The sequence below is a fragment of the Heloderma suspectum genome, chromosome 3 (genome assembly GCF_057233095.1).
Source record: "Heloderma suspectum isolate Gila_16-S chromosome 3, 16-S_ref, whole genome shotgun sequence".
Classification (NCBI taxonomy): Eukaryota; Metazoa; Chordata; class Lepidosauria; order Squamata; family Helodermatidae; genus Heloderma; species Heloderma suspectum.
This window is the reverse complement of record NC_139460.1, coordinates 221,729,699-221,757,333: the sequence shown is the minus strand read 5'-3', so window position 1 is coordinate 221,757,333 and position 27,635 is coordinate 221,729,699. Positions and strand designations below refer to the sequence as shown.

Sequence of the window (27,635 nt, the reverse complement as noted above, 5' to 3'; positions counted from 1 at the left end):
TGCAGTTGATGAACCAACTGAAGTCTGTAAAAGGTGCTCTAAGTCACTGAGGCCATTTGGACCTCTAGTGACAGTTGGGTCAAGGACTACCCCAAGCTGTGCACTTGCTCCTTCAGTGGAAGAGAAGATGTTTTAGGAATAATGAAGGCTGTTAGGGATGGAAGCATTCATTTTCTAAGGCTTGGCTTGGCTAACATTCAAAAGTCTTTTTGATTTTTTGGAAACATTTCTGACATGAGTGGAGTAAAGCCCACTCATCTCTAGAATGTATGACAAATACAATAAACCCCAACAAATGTTTGTCAAAACTGTATAGCTTCTGTGGAGAGCTGCTGCTCAATGCGTTTGATGCCACTCTAAAAAGTATATTTGAAGCAGTGTGCTAATTTATCATAAAATTTTGTGTAAGATAAAGGCAGCATTTGTCTGCTACTACGGCAATAGATGTTGACATGGAAATCACGCTGAAACAATTAAAAAAGATAAAGTGACTCATTTTCAAAGAATGGAAATATTTCTGTTGGGTTTTACAAATGACTTGTCACTCTAAATCATTTGTCACTCTGTTTTGTTTGGAGCTGTAACTACAGCAATGCATTTTGGAAACGCCCTTTGGGCTAATACAAGCTAAGGCAGGGCTTCTTTTAGGAAAGAGCCCCAGACTCTTCTGAGAATATGAAGTTCAGTGTGGTTTCTAACGCACATGACAAAAATGCTGAACTGATCAAAGAGTAAGAAAGGAAGCTCAACATTTCTTTTTACTGTGGTTGTATACAAAGACTTCCCAGGTTTTCACAGTTCTATTCCTATTAACAATTCTATTGTGAAAAGGAACTTACATCCTGTCCCATATAGATTTTGGCACTTGCCTTGTTAATTAAAATGCTTTGAAAAATAAGTAATATGCAAATTAGCAGCAGTCCTATGGTTTATGGTGAATTCCTGATAGGGCTCATTCTGTGTCAAAAGTACTGTTTACATGCTATGTAAAAACCATAACTATGTAAAGATCATAGTTATGTAAAGACCATAACCTATGGCCTGGTTCAGACGATCGCTCCAGGCTTCACAAACCATAGTTCTGAACTTGGGAACCTGGTTCTTCCTCTCCTCAATCCTGTTGCGCACTGGTTTTGACATGAAAATCCTGACTTGAATTAAGCCAGAGTTCCTTCTTACATCCAAGCTGGGGAACTCTGACTTAATCGCAGTTAACAAACCAGAAATTGGATCCACAATCTGCCTTCCATTGACAGAAGGGCTCCACTCATGGAAGGTGCCTCTGCCTCCAAAAATGACTAAACTTGGATCCAACCCCAGGAAAATAAGCCAGGATGTGATAACTACATAAGGATTGGGAATAGCAGAGAATCCATGTCCCCAAGTAACAGAGTTACTCATGCAGTTATTGGCAGCAGAGCATCTGAGAAGAACACAGATCTAAATTCAGTCCAAACCACGTAGCTCAATTTAAAGGCTTGGCATGGCAAAACATCCTCACATATATACAACTTCCTCTATATCTGTAGAAAGTGCTAAGAGTATGAAGTAGCCTGATTTCCAGTGTACAACGTTAGGGCAGTATCCAACGGTGACATTCCGCAAACTCAAATAGCACTAGCAGAGCTCCGCTGAATCTTTCCACTGTATGAGTGGTTGCCTGTTGTGTTTGCACAACTGGTTGTGAAAGCAGTTGCACAACTGGTTGCACAAGTGGAATATGCAACAGGTTGTGCAAGCATAATGCACAACTGTGTTTGCACAGCCACGCTTGCACAATTGTAACTTCAGTTGGATTCTTCTCTTGCACATAGTTCAGAACCTAGTTTCTGCTAGCACGACATCATTTGCACTAATGGAACAACACAGTTGGATACTTGCCTTTGTTTTGATATTAGCCCTTATTCAAGTATTCTTTTGTATTTTGAAAACATGTGAGATGGGAGAACAAGCATTCTCCCATCTCATTAGCTCTGCCCTGCTTCCCCACCCCCCACACACCCAATCACTGTCCCCATTGTCCTACATGACTGGGAGGAATAACTTCTGCTGTGGGGAGCCTTCTCTACTTGGCTAGGCTCCCTGTGCAATGTCGAACCTTAATTTTCCAGGATTCTGTGTTGTGTGGTGAGCCTATATGAGTAGAGAAGTAATTCCTTCAACTGGTGGAGGTGACATGGACGGAGCTAGTGCCAGAATAGGGCTATTAGACACCAGAACACACTTCTGTAGCACCATGCGCATGTTCTTGCTGTTTTTACTTTGAAACAGCATCTGCTTCTGTTCTTGGAAACTGGCCAGATTCTTCCAGCATAGCTACGTTCTTCTCAAAACGTATAAGGTTGGTCTTGTTACAGTCTGGGGCCCTGTATCTCACTGGATCAAAGAATCTACTTGTTCGGCTCCTAAGCCAGAGACAGGACAATGAGGCAAGGATGTTAACATCAACAACATTTCGTTTTTTGTTTTTCTTTGTTTTGGGGCCGTGTGCTGTTCTGTTACAAGCTATATATATATCAATAACGTATTTTGTGTTCTGATGAAATAAAATGGCTTTTTCTTAACTATTCTGCAGTTACAATTGTGTAGCTCTGTACTGCTCCATTAGTTCTTGAAGAAATACCTCATTGACAAGGGTCCCAAAATTATTAAGGCAGTTGAAATGTGCTACACATGTCATTTTTATTCCCCTTCCTCCTTTTATCACAGCAACTGGCTCTTCAGCACAGAGTAAGCAGATCTGCAGAAATAGTGCGTTGTGAGTTCCAGACCAGATTGGGGAAGGGGACACTTGTAGCGGTGCCTAGGAATAAAATGAGACCTACTACACGTGCATAGGACTTTCCTTGTCAGTTGCTATAAAAATGTTTTTCTTTTTATGGTTGGAAGGAGGGGGGAGTTCCAGCAGCACCAGGCACGTATCTGTGTTCACAAGATTAACATTGTATTTATTAGTAATATAGAATGTGTGTAAGTGGTGGAAGGAATATGGGAATATATCAGTGTGCAAGAAGCTACCATGCTTAGAATTACAAGATTTTTTGTCTCGGTAGGAGGCAACTCAAAGGCATGACATCAACAAATTGAGAGGATGGGTGACACTGCTATGACTTCAAGGAGACAGATAGGTAAGGAACCTCCCTTTCTTTAAAAGGTACATTTACGAAGTACTGAAACAAGAAAAAAAGGCATCTGCCTCATTAAATACCCCCCCCCCCCACACACACACACACACCAACACACACGTGCAAAACTATAAAACCGGAGTTCTTTAACCGATGCAAACTTGTCTATTAGACTTGTACTAGCAAACGTATCTGCATAGGGTGGTTTGTGGTTTTAAGTAGATCCTTTCAAAGGATATGCTCTGTAAAGGCTGTATTAGGCTGTTTCACATTTCTGTTATGCTATAATGAGTTAATGTCTCCTCGTACTTTGTAAACACTTAAAAAAACTAAAATGGGTGTTAACAAGTGGTCCTTCATTATTATACTGTTTCATCCATATACATATTCTCCACATCACATTTTCTTCATGAATTCTTAAAAGCAAGTCTGGCACCCCCAGCAAGGAGCATCTTTGCTCCCCCTGCCCTCAGCTTCCATTTGTTTGACTTTTGAATCCCTTATTTTTTAATTGCATTTGTAGCCTATTTCACAACTTTGGCATAAACAGTTTGCATGCATGATTTAATTTTGTCATAAGATGACAAATTTGCATGCGTAGATCTGTATATATCCATTTATTAATGTCATATATAAGCAAATAAAAACAAAATGGTTCCCTCCTCCTAAGCTTATAGAAGTTTTAAAATGTAAAAATGACTAAAACCTACTAACATCAAGAAACTGAATACAGGGTGGACCAATATAAATAACATTAGAATAGGTGACAGCCTTAGAATATTAATCTGTCTCTATTAGTTCAAGATCGTTTTTCTTGCCATTGCCCTCACAAACTGAAGCATAGTGTTGGACAGAGATCTAAAGACTGGTCAATATTATTTTTTGTTGAAAGTGAAAGTGACGTCACTTTCCTATTGGTTATCATCTCTGAGCTGTTATCAAAGATTAATGAGCCTCAGTTTCAAAAAGCTATGCTCTCTCACATACCCCAAGTCTGGCTTCTCCCAAGCCCAGTGACTTTCAGGTAGTTGCCTGGGATGCCTCCCCTAAACTGCTTAAAAGTACTAAATATTAGCAATAGAGTAGTGCTAGAAGGACAATTTTAATGCATTAAGTTGCCCTTCTGGTCTGGATTTGCATCCGTTCCTTTTGTTCTTGATAGGCTGTGATATATGCACGCAGAGTTGTAGTTACATTGAATCTGAAAATGATACTCCCCCCGTTTTTGCTTTGCATAATGTTGCAAGTATCCCAGTCCTTCCTTTGCTCCTGACTGTTTCCATGTGGTATAATTTGCATATCTGCTTAGTCTCTGTATGTTTCTCTTCTCTTCCCTCTACCATCCAAAAGTATATGACTGTTAATTATTTGTATCTCCATGGCTTCACTGCAATATGAAACTTTTATAAACACTTCTTTCTTCTGATGTTACTCAAATTAATTTCAATACCTCTAATTCCAATATCTGCTAAGCAGTCAAGGGACAGGTTTGGAGCATTTTTAAGACGTAACTTAAAGGAGTTGGCTGTCTAAGGGACCACCTGTCTTGCTATAAACCTGCCTGCTTACTAAGATCTACAGGAGAGGTCCATTTGTCAGGCACATCTGAAAGGGCTTTCTCCTGTCTTGCACTCAAACTATGGAATGCGCTCCCCAAAGAACCACAATTGCCCCCCACTCTTTGGCCTTTAGAAAGGGTGTAAAGATGCATATTTTCAATTGAGCCTTTTAAAATGTGTATTTTTAATGGTTTAATATTTTACTGTATTTAATTACTTGTTTTTATTGTTGCAAGGTTTTATTGGTTTAAATTGTTGTACACTACTTTGATGGCTTTTTAGGATATAAGGTGGAATATAAATGTTAATAATAATAAATAGATCCATTCCAATCAGGTTTCAGGCCTGGTTATGGGACGGAAACAGCCTTGGGCACCCTGGTTGATGACTTACGCCAGGGAATGGATGGGGGGAGTGCAATCCTTTTGGTTCTTCTGGACCTCTCAGCGGCTTTCAATACCATCGACCATGGTATCCCTCTGGATCATTTATCCAGAGGCACAGTTGGGAGTTGTGCTTGGGAGGCACAGTTTTAAAGTGGTTCTGGTCCTTTCTGGAGGAGCGGTCTCAGAAGGTGGTGCTGGGGGACTTCAGTTCCACCTCATGGCCATTAGCCTGTGGGGTGCCGCAAGGGGTGGCATTTTTTAACATCTACATGAAACTGCTGGGGGAAGTCATCAGGAGGTTTGGGCTGAAATGGCATCAGTATGCGGATGATACTCAGCTCTACCTCTCGTTTCCATCTGCACATCCCAAGGAGGCTGTGGAACTCTTGAACCAGTGTCTGGAGGCTGTTTTGGGATGGATGAGGGTGAACAAGCTGAAACTTAATACAGACAAGATGGAGGTACTGTGGGTTGGGAAACGAACAACTTCGGATGAAGATTTACAACTGGTCTTAGATGGGGTTGCACTCCCCCTGAAAGACCAAGTGCGCAGTCTGGGAGTCCTCCTGGACTCTGAGCTAACTGGGGACACCTAGGTGGCTGCAGTGTCCAGGAGTGCTTTTTACCAGCTTAGGCTGGTACACCAACTGTGGCCCTATCTGGAGATGATGGACCTTGCCTCAGATATCCACACACTAGTCACGTCCAGGCTGGACTACTGTAATGTGCTATACGTAGGGCTGCCTTTGAAGACGGTTCAAAAACTCCAGCTTGTGCAGAAAGGTGGCCACCCAAGTATTGGTGGGGGTGAGGCAATTCGATCATATAACTCCTATACTGCGCCAGCTGCACTGGTTACTGGTGCATTTCCGAGCGCAGTTCAAAGTGCTGGTTTTGACCTTTAAGCCTTAAACGGTTTGGGACCAAGTTCCTTGAAGGACCGCTTTCACCCATATCAGCCTTCCTGCACTTGAAGATCAGAAAGAGAGGCCCTTCTCATTTGCCCACCCATGAGATCAGTCAGGTGGGTGACCACACGTGAGAGGGCCTTCTCTGCAGTGGCCCCACATCTTTGGAACAAGCTGCCATCAGAGGTCAGCCATGCTCCATGGCAGCCTTGAAAACACATTATTTTACCTTGGTCTTCTATTGATGTGACTGCTAATGTTGCTGCTGTTAACACCATTGTTGGTTTTATTTTTGGTTTTTATTGTTTTTGTTGTTTTTATGTTTTTTCACTTTTAATATTTTAACTCTTTTTATGTATTATATTGTTGTAAGCCACCTTGGGAGGGCATAATAAATGACCTATAGCCAAAGTTTTTGATGATAAATTCCAAACAATATATAAAATGCAGTTTTAGACTGTGTGGAGTATTTCCAAAGCTCTTGTGAATGTTCACCCCACCTGACTAATGTCAGTACCACAGCAGTCTTCCTGTCTCTAGGCTAGCTGGGATATTTCCCTTATCAATTGATTGCCTGTGTCCCTCTTTCCTTCAAGACAACTCCTTTCCTTAGATTTCAGGTTTTCAGGAAACCAGGTACATATCTGAATGCACATGTTTGGTGTTCAAAAAACCTCAGTCCAAACCATATACCCTTGGCATACTTGTGCTTGGCCTAGGGCTCACCAGGATTAAGTCATAGACTCTGTGTTCAGTACGAGGGCTGAGTCCTGGAATTTGTGACACAAAGTTGCCTCCGAGCATGTGAAGATTGTATTACTTTCACAGCAGCTTGAACGTTTGTTGTTAGAAAGTACTACTGCTCCCCACCTTCTTTGCCAGCATAAGTGTAAGCAGAGAACACAGTCCTCTGCCACAAAAAAACCTTTCCTGTTGCTCCTTCACATTTTTCTTGTACCTCCTGTGAAAAGTGTGTTGATGTTTTTATCCAAAACTCCCTGCCACTGGAGTGCCCCCATGCAGGCAAGCATTCCATTCTCACACACACACACATACACATGCATGCGCGCGCACACACACACACACACACACACATGGATGCACTTGTGCCAGAGCTCAGGCCAGGGCTCTTTCAGTACTAGAGCTGATCCCAGAGAACATGACTGTTCCATTCCCTGCATATAAAAGCTCATTCCATCAGGTTTTCCACCAAATAAAGAGATTTCTGAAGGAGGACAGAACCACCTCAGAATGAACTTAGGTCTCCTGCTCTGTTCTACTGGCTGAATAAGCTGGAGGAATCAACAGTCCTCAGGTTGGGAGATCTGAAAATAGCAGCACACACAAATACATATATTACTTTCTCTATGAGGCACATTCTGTTTGTGACAACAGTTTCACCACCAGTAGGACAATGCAATCAATATTGACTGCGCAGAGTGGCAATATAGGAATGCCTTTTAAATGGTTTTCCATTTGTACAATAGACATTATCTCAAGTTGTGTTCTGATCTTAATAGTCATTCTATGTAACTATGCATATGAACACAAATATTTAGGTCATTTTAAAATTCTTTTTAATGCAAGATGGAAGTACCTATGTCAATCCAGTGTGCTGACTTGAAATTAACTTGATGTAGCATGAGCTACCATGAGGCTTTCCTCCCCACATGTGAGATTTGTTTAAACATTGGTTTCAAATAGTTGTTGTTTGTACTTCATGATAAAAACATTAATTACATGGAGGAAAACTCTTTGTGTTTAAGGTGTTAAATTTGTGCCATTTTGCCATAATATAGTTACCAGTTCATAAAATAATATAGGTAGATGATTATGTATTACATATCATATAGCTAGATCATTACATATATAAAACATTTATTCTAAATTGTTAATAGAAAACAAGAGCCCCATAGAAACAGATGTTAACCTCACATAATAGCTCAAATAATCTTGTTCTGTTGTACTTAGCTCACATTACATTTCAATATCTTGCAGCACTTCAAATAATTTTTATAATACAGTTAGAATACTTTACCTTGCAAATCAATATTATCCAATTTTATTTTCTTAATACTTTGAAAGTGAAAATGCTGTGTGGTTTTGTTCAAACAGGAGTGATCCTTTTGTTTGCAATATCTGGGGGAGCTTGAAGCCAGGTTGTTTTTGTTAAAAGCATTTGAACTGCATTTTACTGTAAAGAACAGGGGGAGAGTATCTCAGAATTTTTCCAAAACCAGAATGGTTATATTCCAGATATATGTTAAAATATTTCTTTCTCCCCCTTTTTTTAAACATTGAAGTTGCAGCTACAAATGTACAGCATCAGTCTCTCCTTGAGGGTAAAATCTCTTGCACTCTGCCATCTATCCCATGAAGATTTAGTTTTGTGGGCCTCCCACCATACACAAGCACATCATATACACACAACACACCCACACAATGCTTTAGGGCGCAGTCCTGCCAGGATAATCGGCCGCGTCTGAACTAAGAGATTGCTGACTGTCCAATGCACAGCAGGTGGAACATGGAGGGGATCCTCTCCTCTGTGCTCTGGTTGCCCTGCATTTGCGGCTAGACAGCCGGTTTTCGTTGTCTACCTAGGGACTTCAGAGCGGGAGGGGGGAAGGCTTCATAGCACATAGGAAGCATCACAATGATGCTTACATGGTCTTCTCCCCGCTCCCAGGAATACCCCCTTTTTGCCTGCTCCACGCTTAGTTTATGAGTGCGGAGACGGGGAAGAACCATGCCGCCGACGAGAGGGTGGGGAGAGCGGTTCCCAGAAACCGAAAAATCCTATGGCCATCTAGACACTGTCTAGCGGCCATAGAATTGCTCTCTTAGTACTGAAGTTTCTTTAGTTAATACATGAAGTGCCCTAAGTGTGACAGCTTGACCAACATGCTCCTTTACTTGTTTGTGGAGTGGCGGCAGAAAATTTTCTGGGTCGTTAGATTGTCTATTGGGTTTGAGTTCATATTTTAATTGCCCTGGAATATGCATTATGAACATGGTATACAAATGGTATTAATAAATATTTTGTTCATTGATTGCTCTAGTATTGCCCCAGATATACACTCTAGTGGCTAACAATGTATCTCTTTTCTTTGTGAAGTTTCCCATTTTATTTATATATACATAATCTCCATTGATGCTGTTCTTACATGTACTGAAAAATTTTCACTGCTGTACAGAGTGCTTGCATAAATTGTTGCTTGATTGTATAGTTTCATGAAATGGCATGGGAGTTGAAGGAACAGGCTACTGAAAACAAGTTGTTAAACTATATTGATAGCTGCCCTGAAAGCAATGCTAATAGGTAAGGCTATATTTTAAAAATGAAATAAACTGAGTATAAGGGGGTTTATAAATGAACTATAAACCATTAATCTTATGACTAATGGAAATGATGAAAGGCTCAGTGAATTTGGCTGGCCTATGATCAATAAGTAACAGACTGAGCTCTATATCTGATATGAAATTGCAGTATGTACTTTGTGCTTTTGAGGTGCAGAAGTACACAGGAGTTTGTACAATCTGAAGCATTAGCTAATCCTTCTCCCTTCTTGGAATATAATCTCTGAGAGAACATAATTTCTTAATGTGTCTGATCTTTTGACCTTTGTCCTGTGCACAGTGCATTTGCACACCTTCCCCATTAATCATGTAGCTGACGTAATTCTTATGGAAAAGTAGTGACACTGTGGCAGGAGAAAGACAGAACAAAGTAACAATCCTTTCTGGTCAGTCTTGCATTGACATTTCCTGCTGTATTGCGTAGGAAATGTTAAAGCTCAGCAAGAAAAATTCCCTTGTTTTCCCCTTCATGTCTTGATTAAAGAATTAATTTTAACTACTGTTTTGATGTATTTTTATTACAATATACATAGTTGCTTTTCAGTACTTAGTTAGGCAATGCCATACAGGTGATTGCTATATATTCGCAATTAATGCTGCAATTCTATGCATATTTGCTTGGAAGTAAGCCCCATTGAACTCAGTGGGATTTACATTTGAGTAACTGTGTTTAGCATTGGATTGTAAGACTGCAATCCTGCACACACTTACCTGGAATAAGTCTCATTGAACTCAGGTGTGGGCCGGAGCAGGTGGGGGCGGTGGGAGAACAGTACTTCCAAGTAGGCAAGCATAAAATTGTGCTACAAGACTCGCAAATCTGATTACTCTTCATCCATACTGGACTATGCCTCCCACCATGCCATGCTGGCTGGAGATGGTGGGAGTTGTAGTCCAACACACGGGGGTGGGGTGCCAGGTTGGGGAAGGCTGTTATAGTGTGTCATTTCCATCAGCTTTCTGTGTTCTTACTTGCTGTTTTTGTTTTTTTCCTTCTCTTATTCAAGAATGTGTTGTAGTGCCTTGATAATTTATAGCATATAGCACCTCCATCCACCATGTTTTACTTTTTCTCATCTCCTTAATTAGTCTGCTGGGTCTCATAAGCAACAATATTTTGACACAACATTGGCATACTACCGATTGTGGTACCTCTGTTTGGGAATATTTACCTGACCAGCACCCACAGTAGTAATTAGGAAAAGTTGTTATACCTGCTGTGTTGTATTGGGAAGTATTTCTAAGACTAGAGGCGCTGGCATATCAGTACTGGTAATGGAACAGCATTGAATGTGTAGAGCTTTTCTACATGAGGCATTTATTGTGTGTTCATCATTCCTTACTTGCAGTTGGTTATGGGTTCTTTAGATAGCGTCGTAATCCTTCGGTTTCGCTTTTGTTTTTTAAGACCACTCTCCCTGGGTTTTTAGAGTGGGGAAAATGGGGTATTCTGAAAGGGAAAGCAAATGTATTTTCCTACTTGCGTATTTGCCCTATTCCAGCATAGCACAGCACCTTTTCAAGGTTATGTTGCAAAAAAACAGGAAAGGAAAAAGCTCTTTGTACAGAGCTCAGAGCTCAATTCTGCAACAAAACCAAAATAGATACAGCGATTAACAACCTCGTGTAGAAAAGCTCCAAATCAATCAGGCCTCATTAAACGTATTTAACTGCTGTAACTGCAGTATTTATTACTTACACCAGTAGAAATCCAATTATCAACTGGGCTGCCAGTAAGATCAGAATGCCACCAGTGCAATTAAACCATTGATGACATGTGCCTTTGTTACAGGATCTTGGGCTTAAAAGCTCAATGCAGTGAACATAATTGTTACCATATAATTCACTTTAGAAACTTCTTTTTCCTGTAATTATTTGATTTTTTTTGGCTCAATACAGTGAACATAATTGTTACCATATAATTCATTTTAGAAACTTCTTTTTCCTGTAATTATTTGATTTTTTTTTTTTTTGGCATTAAGCAGTGATGACAGAATAATTTGATAAAAAATAGGATCACTTTTCCACAGTTTGTTTTAAATGCACTCTTTTTGTGATGTCATTTCATAGGCCTATTAATGTAATAGCTTTGTTTGTAAAACAAAACAAAGTATTTTGAGCATCTGCAAACACTTTTGTAGGGAGGAGTTGTAATGGATTTCAAACTGTGACAGAAATTTACTTAAATTTAATAAAGCTGAGCTTTAAAAAGTTTTGACTATCCTGTCTATAGTTACTGTACTGTTAAAAAAAATGCCCGCTTTCAGGAGAAAACTGAAAATCCTAAAACTGCCCTGTTCATTTTTAAACTCCTAAAAACCACACCCAGCGTACCATGAAATCTACATTCTCTTGGCACACCCAGCCTCATTCATCTGTGCAGACTGCATTGAAATGCATCTAGCTTTCGTGAACTGCAATAGGCTTATAAATTCTCTCTAACGGGACATAGCTCCACCCACGTAAGTCACAGGCTTCCCCCAGATGAACTGGATTTCCCAGAATAGTTTTACTCCTCCTTCTTTTCTTAAAAGCTGCTGACGTAGATTTGTGCATAGTGGACAGGGAAATGCATCTGTAGGAAAACGCGTGAGTTTTGTGCAAGAGGGTTTTATTTAAAAGCTTTATTTAGGCATATATAATTTACAGCATGTATTGTTTTGCTGCTTTCTGTGTGACTTTTTCATGGAGTTCTTTCTGTTTACTATGAGTGGGGTGGGGAGAGATTGTAGACTCTATTTACACCTCTGTGCACACAGCAGGGGAAGTTTCATTAAAGCTCTGAAAGAGCCATGAAAGTAACATTCTCAAATAAGGGTGCTTTCACGTCAGTATGCCAAAATATCTTTTACAAGGAAAAAGTAGCAAGCTGAACAAAAGAACATTTTCTTAGTTGAACTTGGAATAATTATTGCATGTATTTTAATATATGGTGGTGCTCTTTGAATTCTTAGAAATGTTCAGAAATAAGGAAGGCTTGCAAACTGAAACAAAAAGCAGATTTAAAATGTGTTTAAAAGTTAATGGTGAATATAGTTAGTTCTAAGCATACTATCTTTTATAATAGCAGTTGCTACCACTGTTTCTCTTTTATGAAGTACTTTTTATGTCCTTGTATGAACAGGTTATTTCAAAAGCAGGCTGGTTGCGGGGTCCACTGTGCTGCCATCTCATTGTTTGCCTGTTTATTTCTCACAGGTTTGCTAAATGAAGCTGTTTCATTATTTGGGTCAATAGTAATCTCTATATAAAATATCCCAGTCAAGGATGCCTTAATACTTCTTCAATCAGTTTGCCCATGTTGTATCTTTAATAATCCCTTAGTGACTCACTGCATAATAGGATTATGGTAAGATGTCACAAATGTTTATATGGAGATGAAATGGGAAGAGAGCAGGATATTTTTAACATCTTTAGATGCAACACAGGTGTTAGGAAGAGGGCGGGTGCGTATCTTATGATGAACTACAGTTGGAGGTCCATTGTCCCTACGTTTCACGTAATTTAGGTAATATTAGTAATTCTTGAGGGGAATTTTCGAGTTATGGGATCTACAGGTATTTTCTTAGTGAAATAAGCACTTCTAAAACCAGAAAGCCTTAGGTTCTCTAAAAAATACACTGTATTGTCTTAAAAATGCGCTATTTTCTGATCATACTGTTTAACATCTTTAGCAAATGTAACTTTTGTTCTCCACTCCAAGGACAAAAACAAAACTTACCTTAAATCTGTATCTAGCAGCTGTATCTTTTTTTCATTTTTACTCTAGACTAAGTGGAAGGGCCCAGTCCAGTTCAGGCCCACCTATTCTTGGGTAAAAATGAAAAAAAGAAAAGAAAAGGCATAGCTGCTAGATATAGATTTAAAGTAATGTCTGTTTTGGCCCTAAGCAATGCCTAGGGTCTATAAAATTGTTTATAGTTACTTGCTGAACTTGAAAACATTGTGAAAACCAATTTTTAAGGGCAGAGGCTTTTTATCAGTATGGACAAAAGGTGCGTATAGGAACTATGCTATGTAAGTTAACATTAGAACTTACATTTAAGTTTGGATAAAACCATAGTAAATTTGCTTTTTCAAAGCATTTTAAAGATCTTATTCTTGTTTAGAAACTCTTGTAATCAGCACTGGACTTTTCCTTAGCAGGTTGGCTTCAGAAAATGAAAGCAAATGCTGGCATGCAATTTCTTCCTCTTTCAGCTGATTTTACAGACCTTTGTAATATAAGGAGACACCATGTGGGGAGGTAGTCTTTATAGCTAAACCTCAGTAAGATGGGATTAAAAGACGTAACACTTTTCAAATATGGGAGAGCGTGCAAGTGGTCCTCTACAATGAGTGGAGGAGCAGTATAGGCTGAGTTCCATGGAACTAATATATTGGAGGAAATGGGATGGGGTGGGGGACAAACATTTTGGTTCACATAAAATTTACTCTGAAGTACAGAACTCATTTCAGCGTATTAAAATTTTGTGAAAAATGGGTGCGAATAGGCTGTGTTGTTCTCTGTTGCCACACCCAGATACCAACAGGATAATGGCTTCAGGAGAATTTTTTGATGGTGATGTAAGTAGTTGCTGTTGTCCCAGTGAAGCCTCTATAATTCTGCCCTTGTATATTGTTTTTCTTTCCTATGACTAACATCTGTGCCTGTTTCCATAGCTTACTCTCAATACCACAACATGTATCGTGACTTTTTGAATCACTACAGCACCACATGATTAAGATAATATAACTGACCTAAGCCATAATATTTATGCACAGGCAAAAGCAAATGCAGGCTCCTGTTGAGTTATAAAGTACACAGTTCTAGCAATTTTGAGCTGCAAAACTAAGCTCACGTCCTGGCCACAATCCACAGAACCGTGTGACTAACTCTAGCGGACACACTCCTCACCCCAAGCAGCAGCTCTCTGCCTGCCCATGTGGCCCAAGCCAAGCTGGTTTTGAAATTCAAGGGGAGAGGGGAGTTCAAAGAACCTTACAGTGAGCCTAGCCTTTTGGTGCTCTGTGGATTATTGCACCAACATTACTACTAAGCCAAAACACCTTACTAGTGCTCTGCAAATTATAGATAGAGTAGTTCTTAGTCAGGTGGCTCGTCTTAATTGTGTAGAGTCATCTCCTGCCACAGGGCAAATTTAGAACATTATCACTGTCTTTCTGCTACACGTTTTGGAAAGAGAAGCTTTATAGAGTAGATCCTTACACTAGGCAGGAAATTAACAGTACTGTACAATTTTTCATGGATCACTGCCTTGTTGTGGCGAAGGGGCTTGCGTAACTCAGTGAAGCCATAAGCTATGCCGTGCAGGGCCACTCAAGACGGACAGGTCATGGTGGAGAGTTCTGACAAAACGTGGTCCACTGGAGAAGGAAATGGCAACCCACTCCAGTATTCTTGCCAAGAAAACCCCATGGAACGTATCACAAGGCTAAAAGATATGATGCCGGAAGATGAGCCCCTCAGGTCGGAAGGTGTCCAATATACTACTGGGGAAGAGCAGAGGGAATTTCCAAGTAGCGCCAGAAAGAGTGAAGCGGCTGGGCCAAAGCTGAAAGGACACTCAGCTGTGGATGTGTCTGGTGGTGAAAAGAAAATCCGATGCTGTAAAGACCAATCTTGTTTAGGAACCTGGAATGTAAGGTCAATGAATCAAGGTAAGCTGGAGGTGGTCAAACATGAGATGGCAAGATTGAACATGGACATCTTGGGAATCAGCGAACTAAAATGGACAAGCATGGGCGAATTTAATTCAGGTGACCATTATATCTACTACTGTGGGCAAGAATCCCTTAGAAGAAATGGAGTAGCACTCATAGTCAACTAAAGGCTGGGAAAAGCAGTACTGAGGTACAATCTCAAAAACAATAGAATGATCTCAGTACAAATCCAAGGCAAACCATTCAACATCACAGTAATTCAAGTCTATGCCCCAACCACTGAGGCCAAAGAAGCTGAGGTTGATCGGTTCTATGAAGACCTACAGCACCTTCTAGAACTAACACCAAAAAAAAGATGTCCTCTTCATCATAGGGGATTGGAATGCTAAAGTAGGAAGTCAAGAAATCACCGGGATAACAGGCAAGCATGGCCTTGGTGTACAAAATGAAGCAGGACAAAGGCTAATAGAGTTTTGCCAAGAGAACACGCTGATCATCGCAAACACTCTTTTCCAACAGCACAAGAGGCGACTCTACACATGGACATCACCAGATGGTCAGTATCGAAATCAGATTGATTATGTACTTTGCAGCCAAAGATGGAGAAGCTCTGTACAGTCAGTAAAAACAAGACCTGGAGCTGACTGTGGCTCAGATCATGAGCTTCTTGTTGCAAAATTTCGGCTTAAATTGAAGAATGTAGGGAAAACCACTAAACCATACAAGTATGATCTAAATCATATCCCTTATGAGTTTACAGTGGAGGTGAGGGATGGATGTAAGGGATTAGACCTGATAGACAGAGTGCCTGAGGAACTATGGATGGAGGTCCATAACATTGTTCAGGAGGCAGCAACTCAATCCATCCCAAAGAAATAGAAATGCAAGAAAGCAAAGTGGCTGTCTGATGAGACTTTACAAGTAGCTGAGGAAAGAAGGGACGCGAAAAGCAAGGGAGAAAGGGAAAGATATATCCAACTGAATGCAGAGTTCCAGAGAATAGCAAGGAGAGACAAGAAAGCCTTCTTAAATGAACAATGCAAAGAAATCAAGGAAAACAATAGAATGGGAAAGACCAGAGATCTTTTCAAGAAAATTGGAGATAGCAAGGGAACGTTTTGTGCAAAGACGGGCATGATAAAGGACAAAGAAGGCAGGGACCTAACAGAAGCAGATGAGATTAAGAAGAGGTGGCAAGAATACACAGAAGAACTATACAGGAAAGATCTGAATGTTCCTGATAGCCATGATAGTGTGGTCACTGAACTTGAGCCAGACATCCTAGAGAGTGAAGTCAAGTGGGCCTTAGGAAGCATTACTAACAACAAAGCTAGCGGAGATGACAGTATTCCAGCTGAGCTATTTAAGATCCTAAAAGATGATGCTGTTAAAGTGCTGCACTCAATATGCCAACAAATTTGGAACACTCAGCAGTGGCCACAAGACTGGAAAAGGTCAGTTTATATTCTAATTCCAAAGAAGGGCAATGCCAAAGAGTGTTCAAACTACCGTACAATTGTGCTCATTTCACATGCCAGCAAGGTGATGCTCAAAATCCTACAAGCTAGGCTTCAGCAGTATGTGAACCGAGAACTACCGGAAGTACAAGCTGGGTTTCGAAGAGGCAGAGGAACTAGAGATCAAATCGCCAACATTCGCTGGATCATGGAGAAAGCAAGAGAATTCCAGAAAAATGTCTATTTCTGCTTCATTGACTACGCTAAAGCCTTTGATTGTGTGGATCACAACAAACTGTGGCAGATTCTTAAAAGAGATGGGAGTACCAGACCACCTTACCTGTCTCCTGAGAAACTTGTACGAGGGTCAAGAGGCAACAGTAAGAACCAGACGTGGAACAACCGATTGGTTCAAAATTGGGAAAGGAGTACGACAAGGCTGTATATTGTCGCCCTGCTTATTTAACTTATATGCAGAGTACATCATGAGAAACGCCGGGTTGGATGAATCACAGGTCAGAATTAAGATTGCTAGGAGAATTATCAACAACCTCAGATATGCAGACGATACCACCCTAATGGCAGAAAGCGAAGAGGATCTCAAGAGCCTCTTGTTGAGGGTGAAAGTGGAGAGTGCAAAAGCTGGTTTGAAACTCAACATTAAAAAAACTATGATCATGGCATCTGGCCCCATCACTTCCTAGCATATAGAAGGGGAAGAAATGGAAGCAGTGACAGATTTTATTTTCTTGGGCTCCAAGATCACCGCAGATGGTGACTGTAGCCATGAAATTAAAAGACGCTTGCTCCTTGGGAGGAAAGCTATGGCAAACCTAGACAGCATAGTAAGAAGCAGAGACATCACCTTGCCGACAAAGGTCCGTCTAATCAAAGCTATGGTTTTCCCAGTAGTAATGTATGGCTGTGAGAGCTGGACTATAAGGATGGCTGAGTGCCGAAGAATTGATGCTTTCAAACTGGTGCTGGAGAAGACTCTTACGAGTCCTCTGGACTGCAAGGAGGTCAAATCAGTCCATCCTAAAGGAAATCAACCCTGACTGCTCATTGGAAGGACAGATACTGAAACTGAAGCTCAAATATTTTGGCCACCTAATGTGAAGAGAAAAGTCACTGGAAAAGACCCTGATGTTGGGAAAGATTGAAGGCAAAAGGAGAAGGGGACGGCAGAGGATGAGATGGCTAGATAGCATCACCGATGCAATGAATATGAACTTGAGCACACTCTGGGAGAGAGTGGAGGACAGGAAGGCCTGGCGTGCTATGGTCCATGGGGTCATGAAGAGTCGGACACGACTGAACGACTGAACAACAACAACAACAACAACTGATGGGGAAATTAGCATTTGTCTGTATTTTTTACTTACAATACACAAGTGTCAAGATATGAGAGAAGTTTGCAGCCTAGCTTCCCTATGCATGCTAGCCTCAAAAGGTTTTTTTTTTTCTTTGAGGTCTGCAGCATATTGTCATAATACTTAATGCTAAGGGTCCATTTATTTAGACTCTGATGAGGTCATTGTGTACAGGCCTGCATGATAACGTTTGACCTGTTGCACACACCTGATCTTCCAATATTTCATGGCATGATGGAAGTAGCTCATAGATTTGTAGATTTGCTATGAAAGTTTAGTATAGCTAAAACCTTCATGGTGAAACTTGTAGGTTAAATATGGAGTTCAGGAAAGACTACTGACAGAGGAAGCATGAATAATTTGTGCTACTGTTGCTTGGCCAACTGTTGGGCAACATTTTCTAAATTTGATTCAAGAGCTATCTGAATTAAAGTCTCCCCCCGCCCCCCATGTTATCTTCTACTATAAGCTCATGGCCTACCAGCATAATGTAGGAATATTACACCAGAACAGCATTCTTCCTCTGCCCTCCATTTTCATTTATACATGTCCAGTAATGTATATATGCACATGAAGATGAAGTCGGCGTCATTTTGGCTTTTATTTAACTTCCTTTGTTGAGTTTGTGATTTTGTATTATATGCATAAGAGCCAGGTTCTTTGAATACGAAAACAGGATTGTCCTGCTCAAGTTTAGATCTCAGTTCAAATGTTACCTCAACCTTAACTTAAACTCATAGTAGATAAATAGCTCTTAACCACACTTCCTCAACCCTGCCTTGCTTGGTGCGTTTAAAACACTTTTCATTCTCAGGTGTGTTTAAAATGATTAATTTTAATAATTCATATGAGTATTTATGGTGGGAAAGATTGAAAGCAAAAGGAGAAGGGGATGGCAGAGGATGAGATGGTTAGATAGCATCACTGATGCAATGAATATGAACTTGAGCACGCTCCAGGAGAGAGCGGAGGACAGGAAGGCCTGGCGTGCTATGGTCCATGGGGTCACGAAGAGTCGGACAAGACTTAACGACTGAACAACAACAACAACAATTTATGGTGAAAACATTTTCAACTAGTATTTTAAATTACTTGCATTGACTTTTAACTGCAGAAGGTAGAAAATGCAATAATTGGATTGTAAAGAACTAGCAAGTTGCTTTTTCTTGCCATGGTTTTTCAGAATTACCTATTTGGTTTATGGTTCTCAGTTTAAGTTGTGACCTGCTATTTGTATTGTACTCTCCTTAAAATGCTTCAAACGTGAAATACCCAGCTCATAGTAAATCCTGGAAGTGATCCAATGTATCCCACTAGCCTGATAGGGTTTGTTTTTCTCCCAAAGAACATTACAAATAAGAGTTCTGAATTTGCACTATGAGAGTGTTAACTCCTATATCAAGATAAACCCAACTTGGACTTAATCTTCTAGGGTCATGTTCACTCATGTGGTCCTGCAGTACTTTGTAATGGTGTTTTGTTTGTTTTGCACGCATGGGAATGTACAAAATGTATTTTACAAAAGTAAAAAAATCTACTGCAGTCCTCTTGAAGTTGTATAATCTACTCCCTCACAACACACAAACACAAAATGGAATTTATTACAGACAAAATATTATGTTATTTTACCTACCCTGTTTTGAAGAGTTGCTGGAGATAGAATAATCCCTATTTAATTTAGGTGTTAGTAGTTTCACTTTCCCATTCTGCTTCACTAGGGGTTAGTCAGACCCCTGATAGTTTAGTAAGTTAAATGTTTTTGTTTTGTTTTTTAAGAAAATGTAAAGTGGGGGGTGAAACACCAGAGGATAGCTGGCCCCATAATCATTGAGGAGTATGAAGTAGTTTTCTAGAAAGAAAATTTTACAAATATTTCAAACAGCTGCTAGGGTTGCAGCAACCCTACTGGATGATGAGGTTAAGGCAACATAATGCAGTTGAGTATGAAGTAAACCTCCTTAAATGCAGGACAATCAGATGGTTCAATTTACCCTATTTATTTCTGGAGTGAGTTTAGCAAAAGGGAAGGAGAAGGATGTGGCGGGGCAGGGAGGTCTGTAATATGTTTTAAGGTGACAAAGCAAGAAATAGATGGTGGTTTAACTGACTGCTTCCTAGTTTGTGCAGATTAATACTTACCGCCTGATCCTGTGTATTTTTATTTGAATGTAAATCCTACTAAGATCAATAGGACTTACTCCCTAAGTAAGCGCACATAGGATTGCAACTGTGCAGCCAAATCCTATATAAGGTTCATCAACTAAATACAAGCAAGTTCAACATAAATGTATGAAAATTGCAGGGATTGTGTATTTTATAAAAGTACCTTTACAAAACGCTTCACATACTGAGATAATTCTCAGTAGTCCTTATAACAGCCTTATTATTCTCAAGCCTCAGATGGTGAGCAAAAGGGTGAGGCTGAGGCCTGGTGAGTTCATATTTGGAGCAGAAAGGGTTCCAAAAATAATATTGTAGCAAAGATTTGAACTAGAGGGAGGTTCCACCAGTGGGTGTGCCTTGCAGTGTTCTCCTTACCGGCAAACGTGTTGCTCAAGTCCCTACATTTTTCAACTGTTCAAACTTTTCTGCACACCCACATAACTGCTTTGTACTATGTGGACCTAGCTTCGTTTCTGGGCAAAGATATTAATTTGCATGCTTTCTTCATATTGGCCAACTGTCCTGTGTTTAAGACCTGGGTAATAAATGGGTTCTGGTTGCTAACAGAAGAACGTGTTTTGCATATACTGAATGGAAAACAGAGATGGCTGCTTGCAACGGTCATTTATTACATTTCTATTCTGCTGAATAGCCAAAGTTCTCTGGGGGGGTTCACAAAAGTGTAAACCCCCCAAATACGACGTGATAAAATATAAAACCTTTAAAGCTTGCAACAGAATAAAACCAAAGGATAATCTAGTGCAAGGGTTGGCAGTGTGACCCCTTCCTCACCCCAACCACTGCTATCACTGCAGCCACCACTTCTGCCTAGCTCTGCACTCAGCCAGGAAGTCCACAAGCAGGGAGAAGGGAGGACGCAGTGGAGGTGGGGAGGGCGGGAAGGGGCAGTAGCCAGCAGCTGCAGCAGCATGTGGTAAGGCGACAAACAGGAAAAGGTACAGGTGACAGAAGCTGCTGCAGCAGGTGGGAGGAAATTGGGGGCAGAAAGAAGAAGAAATTAAGAGGAAGGGTCCATAATGAATGATCAGTCCATAATAAATCAATATAAAAAGAACCTGACATGTTTAAATCATGCTGTGATCTATCAATCAGCTCAAACTAAACTCAAATTAATGCAACTATAGGCTTTATAAACATTCAAACCATCCTGGAATGAGCCAGTAATGATGTGCTGACATGCTGTTATTTCTGTAAAGAAAGCTACAGAGCATTAAACAGGCAAAAGGGGCAAAGGTGTAAGTGAGAGCCTTTTGTCTCTCTAGTTCATACTGCTTTGAAAACTGTTGGGAGATTATTCCCCTGGAAGAGCACAGCCTTGGCATTTCATTTCATTGAAGCATTTTTGCCACCTAATTTTTGGAGATCTCAGAACGTAGGAATTACGAGGGCCAAGCTGGACTGCCGTCCATAACAGACAATCAAAATAAAGATAATTGGTCTATTATGCTGAAGAAGAGCGGAAACAAAAATCTACCAGCTATGTTGTGTACTTGATATGGACAATGCAGCTTTTCCAGAATGGTGGTTTTCAAGGAATGAGGATGAGCTTCCATAGGGAGGCAGAACACAGGTTTTGCTCCAGTCTTCTCCTAGAATCAATTCTTTTAAAATGCACAAAGAATAAGACAGCCAAATTTGTGTTGTACATAGATTAGAGAACTAGTGTACTGTAGTGTTATGGGACTGAGCTGTGAACTGGATATCCCTGGTGTAGCATCCAATGCCGTCCTTGCGCAGGCAGCCCAGGCATGTCAGAGGCGGTGGCGGCACATGGGCAGGCAGCCTTGCCGCCATGTGAGCAACCTCTACCACTGGCGGTGGTGATGTAGTGCTTCCATGGGGAAGTGCCACAATGAACAGAAATGCTCATTTGCAGAGCTGCCACCACCAATATAGACAGCACAAATGGGCTTAGAGTTCAGACAGAGAACTTTTACCATCCCGTTCATAAATACTTCCTAAATATACTAGTTTAGTACATTCCTAAATATACTAGTTTATCCACACTGTGTATAATTTTAAACACTTCTATCATGTCTCTCCTTACTCACATTTCTTCTAAGCTGAAAAGCACCAAACTTTGTAAACTTTCCTCATAGGGGAATTCCTCCAGCACCTTGATCATTTTAGTTGCTCTTTTCTGCATGTTTTTCCAGCTCTACAATGAGCTACAATGAGGTCTTCCAAATGTCTCACACCATAGATTTGTATAAAGGTATTATGATATTGGCAATTTTATTTTCAATTCCTTTCCTAATTATCCCCAACATGTAAATAGGATGGGTGGGGGGGGGGGGAATGGGAAATGACTCTTAAAAACCAAAATTGTTGCAACCGATTAAACGGATCCACAAAAGCTTGTACCATATTAAAACTGTTAGTCTGATGCAAGAAAAACAGTGAAGGGTCATGTGGCACCTGAAACACTAGCACAGCTTGCTTGCCACTTGCCTAGTAAATAAATAAATAAATAAATAAATAAATAAATAAATAAATACCTTAATCGCCCATCTGGCCGGTCACCAGGCCACTGTGGGTGATGTACAATAATACAACAGTTTAAAACAATAACATTCCATACTAAAACATTGTATTTCTAAAAAATACCCTAACCTACCCCAAATGCCTGCCTGAACAACCACGTTTTTAATGCGTGGCGGAAGCTCATTAAAGAGAGCTCATTGTTACTCCTCTGGAAGTCAAAATGTAATTGTTTCCAATTGGTTTGCATGTTATTCATTGTGTTCCAGAATCAGATACAACAAGTGTTGTATCAAATATTTATTGTGGTTTGATGTACTTCCAGCCCATATACCCCCCCCCCCACACACACACCTTTTAGATTCTCTCAATAGATCTTACGTGGTAGACTGTTGCCTAAGCAGCTCATGCTGGAATTAACTTGCGCTTTTGGTTTTTTTGCTCCTTCTGGTTATTTTGGCTGTTCTTCTGTAATGCGTAACTGTTTCTGTATTCTAAACTCTTGTGATCATAAACTGAACTGGTTTGTTAAACATTCAGTGTTGCGTCTACATCCTTGAGTAGGAAGGGGGCTGGGGGCTGGAGAGAAGCATAGCTGCATTCTAACAGGGGAGCTTTTTAATAGACAATTTTGGCAAAAGCAATGAGCAGCATTGGCAACTGGGTAACCCCAATCTCCACTTTTAATGTTCTTGGTTTCTGGGAATTTTGTTGCCACTGCCAGTGCTGGTTAGAAAATCCTGTGAATCTGTCCTCGGAATAGTGGCATTTTTGGTCCTTTCATTCCTCTGTCCTACCCACCCACACAGGAAGTTTGTTCTCATTTAAATACTTATGTGGGTGCTTATCTTAAGCAAAGGAAGTGAGGATGGCAAAGAAGAAAATCAGCAAAATTTTTAGGAAGGCGTGCGGCAGAAATGCTTCTTACCTTCTTATTACCAACACTGCTCCACTTTTTCAAGTGATGGTTCAATATCCAAAGAACTTTTCTTTAGGGATATCCACACATACCTTATGATAATTCGGCATGGTTGTTTTTAAACTGGCTAACTTTTCAGCATCTGTTTGCGGAGCAGCTCTGCTGAAATGTAACTGAAGTTGTGGAGCTTCAATAACTTTATTGCAATATGTGAGACTTGCTGTGAACAAGGCAATATAGAAGATGCTACATTTAAAAAGGGCATGATAACCAAGTATTTCTGAATGGGATGGCAAAAGTTCTGTGTCTGAACTCTAAGCCCATTTGTGCTGTCTATTTTGGTGGTGGCAGCTCTGCAATACTCTCAGTTACTGCTACTTCATCTATCAAATAGAAAGTATCGCAGGAAAGCCACCAGGAAAATGTAAATGCTACAAGGACAGGAACTTTTGTGATAATAGTGAAAGAGAGCAGCAGTATGTTGGATATGTTTTGGTTAACAAGACAGGAATGCATGCTTAGTGCTCCATTTGTTAAATTTTTTACCCTGCTTTTCTGGTTGAAAGTCTCCACCCCCACCCCAGTGCAGCTAACAATATTAATAAAAACTATAAAATGCAGCACAGACAAACCCCATGGTGGTGGTGCTGATGATGATGATGGCCATTGGGCTGGATGTGCCTGATCTCGTCTGATCTCAGAAGCTAAGCAGGGTCAGCCCTGGTTAGTACTTGGATGGGAGACTGCCTGGGAATCAGGCTTCCTGCATTGAGCAGGGGGTTGGACTCGATGGTCTTGTAGGTCCCTTCCAACCCTATGATTCTATGATACTTTCTATGATTAAACTGAAGGGGTAGGGGGAAGGTACCAATAGGAGAACATAGTGGCATGAGCAGCAGGTAAATCAGTCAAATAAAGTTTTCTCCAAAGGCCCCAGAAGGCAAGCAGTAGATGGGGCCTGGAGGGCATTCCACAACTCTGGTACCACAACCCCAAAGCCCGTATCCTAGGTGCCCATCTACTACACTTCAGACAGTTGGGTTGGGGGACATGGAGCAGGGCCTCAGATATTCTGAGAGTCCGTGTAGGTATGTACAAAAAGAGACAGGCTTTTAAATATCCTGTCCCCAGATGACTGAGGGCTCTAAAGATCAGAACCAGCATTTTAAACTGGACCCAGAAACAAATTGGTAACCAATGTTGGAACAAAATGGCAGTAATATGCTCTAATTGGCAAGGTTGAATTAGTATTGTGGCAGCTGTATTTTGAACCAACTGAAATTTCCAAATACATTTGGAAGGCAGCCCCATGTGGAGCATGTTATAGCAGTCCAGTGTACATGGTAATACAACATGAATTACTGTGGCAAGGTCTGTTTTTTCAAGGATAGCTGGAAAATGAGCTTAAGCTGGAAAAAGGCACTCCTAGCTATGGCTGCCACCTGTGTATCTAATAGCAGTGCTGGGTCCAGAAAACCACCCTGTAAACCTGATTATTTAGAATAAGGTACAATCCCATCGAAAACAGGCTTTGCACACAATCCCAGCCTGGCAAAGCTCCCAGTCAGAGGTTTTCCATTTAACTAGGATTAGATTTCAGGTTTTTTTGCCTGCATTCAGTCTTTTGCTGACCTCAGACACTGATTCACAACTTTCATTGCCTTCCTAGAAACTGATGGAAAAGAAAGAGCTGGACATATCAGCATATTGATGACACTGAAACTCAGATCATGGGATAGCCTCATAGCAGTTTCATGTCAATGTTATGAGAGACAATATGGATCCTGTGGTACCCTGTAAGCTAGGGGTCCCCAACCTTTTTGGACCCATGGGCACATTTGAGACCATGATGTGGGCACCACCACAAAATGCCTGATCAGTGGCTCGCCACATTGGCGTCTGCCTTTCACATCTATGGATCTTAGGCTGTGTCTTAGTCAACAAAAAAATTTGCTTTGTGTCTACTGGACACTGCAATATCCCTTTAATAAGGGATTGCCTAATTCAGCTAATTGCTGGCAGTGCAATACAGCTAATGTTTCTTTTAAACATCTTTTGGCAATATCCAGTAGTTGCTTCTTTTTGCGGGGAGGTTATTACACAGAAAAATGTCATACTGACAGTCTTTAATATTTACAGATGTACATGCTCTTTTAAATTATTCACCTGCTTCATGGAAATTAACAAATCATTAGCCTAAATGGATTATCCATGCCCTTTTGACATCTAAAAAGACATTACACTGGAAGGATAAACACTCACTTCTTATAATGCAATGGATAGAGAACCTTACAACACTTTCAATATTTGAAAGAGTGGCATATAGATCTCACCTTCAAATGAGGAAAAATAATTTTTAAAAAAATCCTCAGGTGCCCATGGGCACCACATTGGGGACCCTGCTGTAAACCACTGGCCATGGCATGGAGCAGCAGTCTCCTAGCACTATGATCTGAGAGTGACTGAAGCCACCAAATAATTTAATTGTATTAATTTATTAAATGTATACACCACTCAGCTGTCTGATACCCTCAGTACAGTTTTCAGTAATAAAAAACACAAAACAACTATAAAATAGTAGCCTAAACAATCAAATAAGGAGTCCTCCTGACTCATTCCATCAGTGTGCCCTAGAAGGATACCACAGGCAATGATATTGAACACTGCTGTCAATGGTATCAAAAGGTCCATTGAGAATCATTAGGGACACACTCCTCCTATTTCTTGTTGTAGGTCATTCACTGGAATGACCCAAGGCTGTTTCAGTTCATAAACTTGATTGATATGGACCAGAAGAAACTGAATTAGAGTAGTCTTTAGAGGCATGCAGTTTTGAAAACCATACAGTTTATTATTCATAGTAGCCTTATTCTATGTGAGATTAAAATTGCATCAGGTGGTAAATAGCTTTAATTCAAGGTGATGATTTTAACTTGTAAAGCCTTATATGGTTCAGGACCACAATACCTGACGCAGCACCTCTCCCGACATGAACCTACCCATACACTAAGCTCAATGTCTAAGGTCCTCCTCTGGGCGCCTACTCCGAGGGAGGTTCAGAGGACAGCAACTAGGGAGAGAGTCTTCTCGGTCATGGCTCCCCAATTATGTAATGATCTCCCTGATGAGGCCCGCCTGGTACCAACACTGCCATCCTTTCGGCACCAGGTTAAGACTTTTCGCTTTTCCCAGGCATTTGACAGCATGTGATGAGTTTTAATTGACCCTGGATTTGTTTTATAGTTTGGCTAATTGTTCAAAGTTGTTTTTATATAAATGTTGTCTCTGTGTATACTATCTGTTGTATATTTTTTAAAATATTTTAAAAATTTTACATATTGTATTTTTAATGTTTTTAATCTTTGTAAACTGCCCAGAGAGCTTCAGTTATGGGGTAGTATAGAAATGTAATAAATAATAATAAATATCACAGAGTATTATGGAATGTTTCTGATTTATATACAGTCCATATGGTAGTGGGGAGGTGGGAGGAATTGTAAACAGTGAGGTCAGTAGAAAATTAAATTTAGAAAGTAACAATCACATTATTAACAGGTCATTCATAGTGCAGTTGTTGCTAATAACTTAGATATCCTGGCACTAGGTAAGCCTATTAATAGAGTTTATTCAATTTTGAATAAAAGTCACCAGCAGATTATTATATCTTTAAGGACACGATCTGTTTTTCCTTATCTACTTTTGGCTTTGCCTTCTGGGTGAAAAAACCCAATATCATTGTGTACAGATTTTCTTTCTCACCCAAACATCCCAAATCAGCTTTGTTTACCTAGGAGTTAACTCTTCATTGTGGCAATTCAGGCAAACCTCATATGCCTCAAGAGTAATCACCACACAAAAGACTCAGTTGTCTTTTTCACAAGTGGAGTCACTGCTGGGTACTTTCCCCCATGACTATGTGCAAGCGGCTTCAGCACATTTGGGAAGGTGGAGCTTTAAGCTGTTTCATTTTTTGCAACGCTGTAGTCATAGACATGCAAAAGTACAAGACTGGCAGTTTCTTTGTGTGGAGACTGGATTTCCTGGTTATTTTTGACACTTAAATTTTCTCATTAGAGAGGTAATGGTGACAGGTGCTCATAGGAGACAATGTAGATATCCAGGTATAAAATTGATGTGTTAAATCAAACCAGAAGCATGCGTGTGTGTTTCAGTAACCTTTCAATCTCTGTTACAATAATCCTTTTTTTAAAATAAAGTA

At 40.3% G+C, this 27,635-nt stretch overlaps 1 protein-coding gene across 5 annotated transcripts in view; it reads left to right on the top strand.

The window, feature by feature from the left end:
* SGMS1 (sphingomyelin synthase 1) overlaps positions 1-27,635 on the top strand; it is a 100,992-nt gene that overhangs the window by 57,116 nt on the left and 16,241 nt on the right. For 3 of the 5 annotated variants that reach the window (XM_084845726.1, XM_084845724.1, XM_084845725.1), the window contains one exon: positions 3,054-3,128. The exons of 1 other annotated variant lie outside the window; for it this stretch is intronic. The gene's annotated coding sequence lies outside the window, so the exon portion shown is untranslated. Of the gene's footprint in view, positions 1-3,053; positions 3,129-11,864; positions 11,928-27,635 lie in introns of those variants that run through there. One more of the 5 variants, XM_084845728.1, reaches the window with a different exon arrangement.